Genomic DNA, 7,188 nt, shown 5'->3' on the forward strand with positions numbered 1-7,188 from the left:
ATGCTCCCCGAAAGTGACATGAATAGCTCACCGGGGAAGGTGTCATCAATATCAATCTTACCCAACTTCTCATGATTGGATTCAAGGCGGGAAAGGTGGCCGGCTACTTGATTCTCACACCCCTTTCGATCCTTCACTTCAAAATCAAACTCTTGTAAGATCAATATCCACCTAATCAATTGAGGTTTTGCCTCTTTATTTGCCATGAGATATCGAAGAGCAACATGGTCTATGTGCACAACCATTTTTGTGCCCAATAAATAGGCCTAAAACTTTTTGAAAGCATACACTACCACTAACAACTCTTGTTCTGTAATCGTATAGTTACATTGAGCATCATTCAACGCCTTGCTTGCATAGTAAATTGGGTTGAACAACTTCTCTTTTGTTTGGACCAAAACTGCACCTAGAGCAACACCACTTGCATCACACATTAATTCAAAGGGCGATGACCAATCCGGGGCTACTATGATAGGTGCAGACACAAGGAGTTCGTTGAGACAATTGAAAGCTTTTACACAATCACCATCAAACTCAAATTTTGCCTCCTTTTCAAGAAGCTTGCACAAAGGGTGAGCAATCTTTGAAAAATCTTTAATAAAGCGCCGATAGAACTTGGCATGACCAAGAAAACTTCTAACACCCTTCACGGAGATCGGTGGAGGTAACTTAGCGATCACCTCAACTTTTTCTTAATTCACTTGGATGCCTTTTTCCAAAAAATTTTGGCCTAGAAAATTCCTTCCTTGACTATGAAATAACATTTTTCCCAATTCAAAATAAGATTAGTCTCCACACATCGTTCAAGAACTTCACTTAAGTGAGCGAGGCAAGAATCAAATGAATCCCAAACCACGGAGAAGTCATCCATGAAAACCTCCATTGTATCCTCTACCATATTGTCAAAAATGGACAGCATGCATCATTGGAATGTGGCTGGCGCACTGCATAACCCAAAAGGCATGCGCTTGAAAGCAAATGTACCATAGGGACAAGTGAAAGTGGTTTTTTCAAGGTCTTCTGGGGTGATACAAATTTGATTGTACCCCGAGTAACCATCAAGAAAGCAATACCAACCTCGACCGGCTAGCCTATCTAATATTTGATCCATGAATAACATGGGAAAGTGTCTTTCCTGGTCCACGAGTTCAATTTGTGATAATCCATACACACTCTCCAACTCGTGACCGGGAACATAGGTACAAGATCATTATTCTCATTTGGGACCACTGTCATGCCGCCCTTCTGAGGAACACATTAAACCGTACTTACCCATGTGCTATTTCAAATTTGGTAGACAACTCCCGCATCAAGCCACTTAGTAATTTCCTTCTTGACGACCTCTTGCATCGGTTGATTTAGTCTCCTTTGATGTTCCACACTAGGAACATGATCAACATTTATCTTGATTTTATGAGAACAAATTTTGGGAGAAATGCCTATAATGCCTGCGACAGTTCATCCGATAGCACGAATGAAATTTTTCACAATTGCTTCAAGGCATCCACTTGATAAGGTTCATGATCACCACTACAATGATTGGCAATGCATTATACTCACCAAAGAAATATATTGGGGATGGGAGGGTAACGGCTTAAGTTCAAGTTGAGGTGGTTCAATAATAAACGGCTTGGTGGGTGGACTCTTACAGTTTTTCAAATCAAGATCCAATTTGACTGGGCTCTTGGTGTAAGATCTAAGACCCATCAATGAAGCTACCACCTCATCATATTCTTCAACCACCTCACTTCCAAAGTTGCACAATACACCCACCAAGGGTCATTCACAAGATCCATTTCAATGGTGTTAGCCACCTCATCATCAACCACATCAATCACCAAAATAACTTGAAAGTTCATAGGTTACTTTATGGACTTACACACATTGAAGGATACTTCTTTATTGTTCACCTAAAATTTTATCTCCCCACATTCCACATCAACTAAGGCCCTTTCGGTAGCTAAGAATGGTCTACCAAGAATGATTAGGACCTCATGATCAATCTCACAATCAAGAATAATGAAGTAGGCCAAAAAGATAAACCGGTCAACTTTCACCAAAACATCATACAACACACTAATGGGCTTTTTGATTAAACGATCAGTCATTAGAAGCCTCATAATGGTAGGCTTAGGAGTACCCAAGCCTAACTTTCTAAGCACAACAAATGGCATCAAATTAATACTTGCCTTAAGATCACACAACACTTTTCCAAATTTGTAGACCCCGATAGTGCAAGGAATAGTGAATGCACCCGAATCTTCTTTCTTCACCACCATTGTGCTAGACATTATAGCACTACAATTATAGGTTACCTCAATTGTTTCAAAATCTATGACTTGCTTCTTTGTAACCAAGTCCTTCATAAATTTAGCATAACCAGGCATTTCTATAAGGCTTCTAGCAACAAAATATTCACCAATAAATTGCTAAACTTTGCAAGGAACTTCTTAAACTTGGTATCATCATCCTTCTTCTTGAGCCTTTATGGGAATGGGGGAGGAATTTTGATTTTTGGCAATGGAACAATTGGAGTTTTATCTATTTTTGGAGTATCATCCTCAATCGCCTTTAGAGTTTTCTCACTTTCAACATTTTCTTCAACTACTGTTGGTCGTTCAAATTTAGGCTTTGGATCATTATCAATTGGATCTTTTAGCCGCTTTCTTTTTGCATTGTCTTTTTCATCATTTGTCTTTTCATTGGGGTTTTCACCAAGATCAACAACATCTTTACCAAGAGTTCAACCACTCCTAGTGACAACAGCCATGATGTGAGCATTATTTTTAGGGTTAACAACTGTGTTACTAGGTAATCCACCCTTTGGTCCTATATTAAGTTGTGCAGAGATTTGGCCCAATTGAGTTTCGAGTTGCTTGATAGAGGCCGAGTGAGATGTCACCATTTGATTTAGTTGTGAGAAGTCACCTTTAATTTCTCTCACTATCTTGTCGGTCCCCTCAACACCCATTAAAATCCGAGCAAGGACATCTTCACTTTTGAGCTTATCCAGGTCACCTGACTCTTTACCCTTTGCCTAATTATGTGGAGGTACATACCGATCATAATCTCTCTTTTTATCTCTCCAATCATGATCTCTATCACCCAAATCTCTATCACGATCTCCTTTCTTCCAACCTTGATTCCTGCCTTGCCTTTGGTAGGTAGGGTGGAAACCCCCCGATTGGTTTGACAAGAACCAAATTTCTTCATCAAGAGACTCCATTTCATAATCATCATAAGCTTTATCACTCTTAGAAGCAATGTCGTTTACCGACTTAGGAGGAGCTCCTATCACACGCTTGGTAAGAAAATCAAGTTGTGTCATCAATTTAGCCATATTTGCATTTCTTTCTTTATCTTTTTTCTTTTTCTCTTGACTCATAAAAGATGTGGAAGGAGCCTCCATGGCCACCTCGGTATATCTTGTGTGCCACCCTCTACTTTGCTTTGCCACTTGATCTAACAAAGTTGTCGCAACACCATATGACAGTCTAACAAGAGAACCCTCGGCCTCATTATCGACTACCATCTTATTTAATTGATCTAACGCCCTATAGAAAATTTGGAGAAGAATCTTATCCAGAACCTCATGATTTAGAAATTGTATTAACTTGTTGTTGAACCATTGCCAAACCTCATATAACGCTTCGCCATTAAGTTAGCGAAAGTTGATGATTTCATCTATTAGTTGCAACATTTAAGAAGGAGGAAAATATCTTTCCAAGAATGCCTCCGTGAGCTCACTCCATGTAGTGATATATCCTGTGGGCAAAGACCGCAACCATAAGACCATTTCTCCCATCAAAGAGAATGGGAAAAGAAGCAACCGGATTGACTCTTGAGATATGTGGGCTATATCAAATAAAGAACACACATCAATAAAATTCTTCAAATGTAGATTAGCATCCTCATGAGCTTGGCCTCAAAATAACCCTTTCATTTGAAGCAAATAAAGCATCACACTAGTAACGTGAAATACTCCATTTAGTTTGGGGGATTTAGTTTGAATGTGTTTATAAATGACAACTACTTCAATTTTAGTGCACTAGCTTGACGTTGAAGAATGCTAAAAGTGAATTCAATAGAGAATAAGCCTTGGGGTTATGCAATTATAGGTGTGGGATCAAGCATGGGTATTTGCCCATTTATTCAATTTTTAGCTAAAAGTCATGGGTAGGCTAGATGTCAATGTATTCATATCAATATTTCAATGACAACACCAAATTTCACAAATGGGTTCTTTCGAACACCTCACAAGTATGACAATTTCCCATATCTATTACCTCAATTGACATCCTTTTGTCTAAGAGATATTATTAAATGGAATGAATCAAGTTATTGGTTGAATTTATTCCTCACCCATGTCTTCTCTTTCAAGAATGACATGGGTTCTAAGGTGGTTGGAGTTTGTAACCCCCAACTCTCAATTAATTCATGAAATAAATGCAACATCCATCACAACTAACTAATTAGAAAAATAATTAGCCAAAACCCATGCACTACCACTACCTAAGAAAGCATAACCCCAAGATTAGAACTTAGCTACTCATAGATAAAAGGGAAAAGAATATACCAAAGTTATCATTAACTTCATCCATGAGAAATAGAGATAATGTAGTTCCACACTTGGGGCTTTAATAATTCTTCAATGGAAAATCACTAACATATATTTTTCATTCAAGCTTAGTAAAAAATTCTCAAAAGATGAAAAGATGGATGCTAAAAGAGAAGAAAGGAGCTAAAAAGCTAAAAAAAGAGGCTATATTCCAAAAGATGAAAACTAGGTCTTCAAAGATGAGCTAAAAGACTCTTTTTAAACTCCACTCTACATTTGATGGAAATTACAAAAACGCCCTCTTATTCTTGATCTTCTTGAGCAGATCCAAAGCGGATGAAGAGCAGACAGAGAGCAGATGGCTAGCAGCTCCAAAGCAGATGTGAAATGAATGCAAAGTAGATGCAAAATGGATGACTCATTTTCTTTACATTTGTCTTCTTGATGACTTGAATGACTTGTCCAATCTTCTCTTTTTACTTTTACCTACATAAATTGGCATTACGTAAGAGAGTACCATTAAATCAATGAAAAAACATGATAATTTAGGCATAAAAGGTACTAGAAAGATGTCAAATTGATGACTTATCAGGGTGCCGCTTCTAGTGCCACCAGTGGGCTGCGCCCAAATAGGCTCTATGCACTTCATTCCCAATAGGATCAGGAGAGTTCTCATTATGTAGTTACTGGTACATTACAAGTCTTTCACTTACATGTTTATACTTTGTTAGATCCTACAGCTTTTGTCTTTTGTAACTTCTTACATAGCCGTCAGCTTTGGAGTCAGTCCCGAAATCCTAACAGAGCCTTTCTTAGTATCTACCCTATTAGGTAAGTCTATCATAGCTCAGAAGGTATACAGGAACTGTCTGGTTATGGGGTCTCAGAAAGTTACTCCAGTAGACCTTGTAGAGCTAGTGATGACAAAGTAAGGCTAATATAAGTGTAAGGCAAAGCTGAATCTGAGAACCCTATTGGGCAGCACCTAGTGTATGCAGAGGAAAATTTCTTATGTAATGACCAATCTATTACTAGTATCACACTGAGAGGGCACGAAAGAACTAAAACAATCGCTTTGGATTGATTAACTGAAAACTATAATATCCATTCGCCTGACCTAATGCCTGTCTACCTGAAATCACAGAACCTGAAGGTCTATAACCTGATCCCTATAAAATATCCTGAAATGGACTACCATAATATTCACAGAAACCTCTGCTAGAAAAATCTTTGCCTTGAAAGGCTTGTCCACTAAACTCTCTCTGACAGTGCACCATCTTGGTGTATTCATAGTAGCCTAGGTAATAGACTCAATAAACTTGGCATGCTCAATAATTCTTTAAAACAAAGCCCTTGAAACAACCATCTAAGTAGTAGTCAATTAATAAAGACCCCCTAATTCCTTCATAAACTTTTGAATCCTCTTGTACTTAATGGAGATGCTGGCGGCTGAATATCTAGATAGAGTATAGAAATATGTCTCATACTTGGTAATAGTCATGGAACCTTGCCTTAAGTGATCAAACTCATCCCATATCTGATCTCTTAAACTGTAGGATACAAACTTCTCCAAAAAAATTCATGGAAAAACTGAGTCTGTCATAACAGGCAAACCCAATGGCCTACAACTAGAAAGCAATTTCCACCAATTTCTAGAAACATTTTTCAACTAATAGGTAGTATAATAAACTTCATAAGATTGAAGGGATCTATGATTTTATATCTTATCCTGGAAATCAATCAAAAACTTATAGTCATCCTCACCATTTTCTCCACTAAACTTGGGAGGAGCCAAGCAGATAAACATCTCAAACCTCTTCTGATCATTAGAAGACACCATAGTACTCAAAGTAAATAGAGGGATAGTAAGTCTGACAAATAATGATTCCACACATAGGGGGTACCATAGATGATGGTTGTACCCCTGAAAAAAGAATACCATAAGAAGATGGTGGTATAGATGGTGGAACACCACTCAAAGTTTGAGAATACTAGCTACACTCAATGGAACACACTCCAAGCAACTCAAAAAATAAATCAACAAGTCCTAAAGCACTAGGGTGTCAACTAAACTCTGTTGAATTTGAGTTGGCCCTGCACCCCCTGTGTGATAATTATCTCTGGTATACACAACCTCAGGTATGAGAGAGTCCTCCCTAGCGCGTCCGCTGGTCGGGGCACCTCCTCATTCCCATCCTCTACCTCCAAGTCGACCATGACCCTTGCCTCATATTGTAATTTGGTCTCTCATATCGAGTGCCAACTCAGAATCCCTAGAATATTTGGACTTAGTCCTCACCATCTGTAAAGAAAAGAATGGAATACAAGTTTAGAAAATTGGGTATGAACAACTCACATAACAAGAAATTAAATTAGAGAAATTTATCCTAAAGATATATTATAACCTCTCAAAGATAGATACGAACGTCTACGTACTAATTTGTGAGACTCTACTAGACATCCTACTCTTACACTTATGTGATCGGTGAACCTGATGCTCTACTACCAATTTGTCCTGACTCAAAAATAAGGAAATGATGGCACTTGCACTTTTTACGGTCCAACCTTGATAAGTAAGCCAATCAAACAAAAAGACAAGAAACATATTAATAAGGAAGAGAAGATTAAGA

The sequence above is a fragment of the Capsicum annuum genome, chromosome 11, assembly GCF_002878395.1.
Source record: "Capsicum annuum cultivar UCD-10X-F1 chromosome 11, UCD10Xv1.1, whole genome shotgun sequence".
Lineage (NCBI taxonomy): Eukaryota > Viridiplantae > Streptophyta > Magnoliopsida > Solanales > Solanaceae > Capsicum > Capsicum annuum.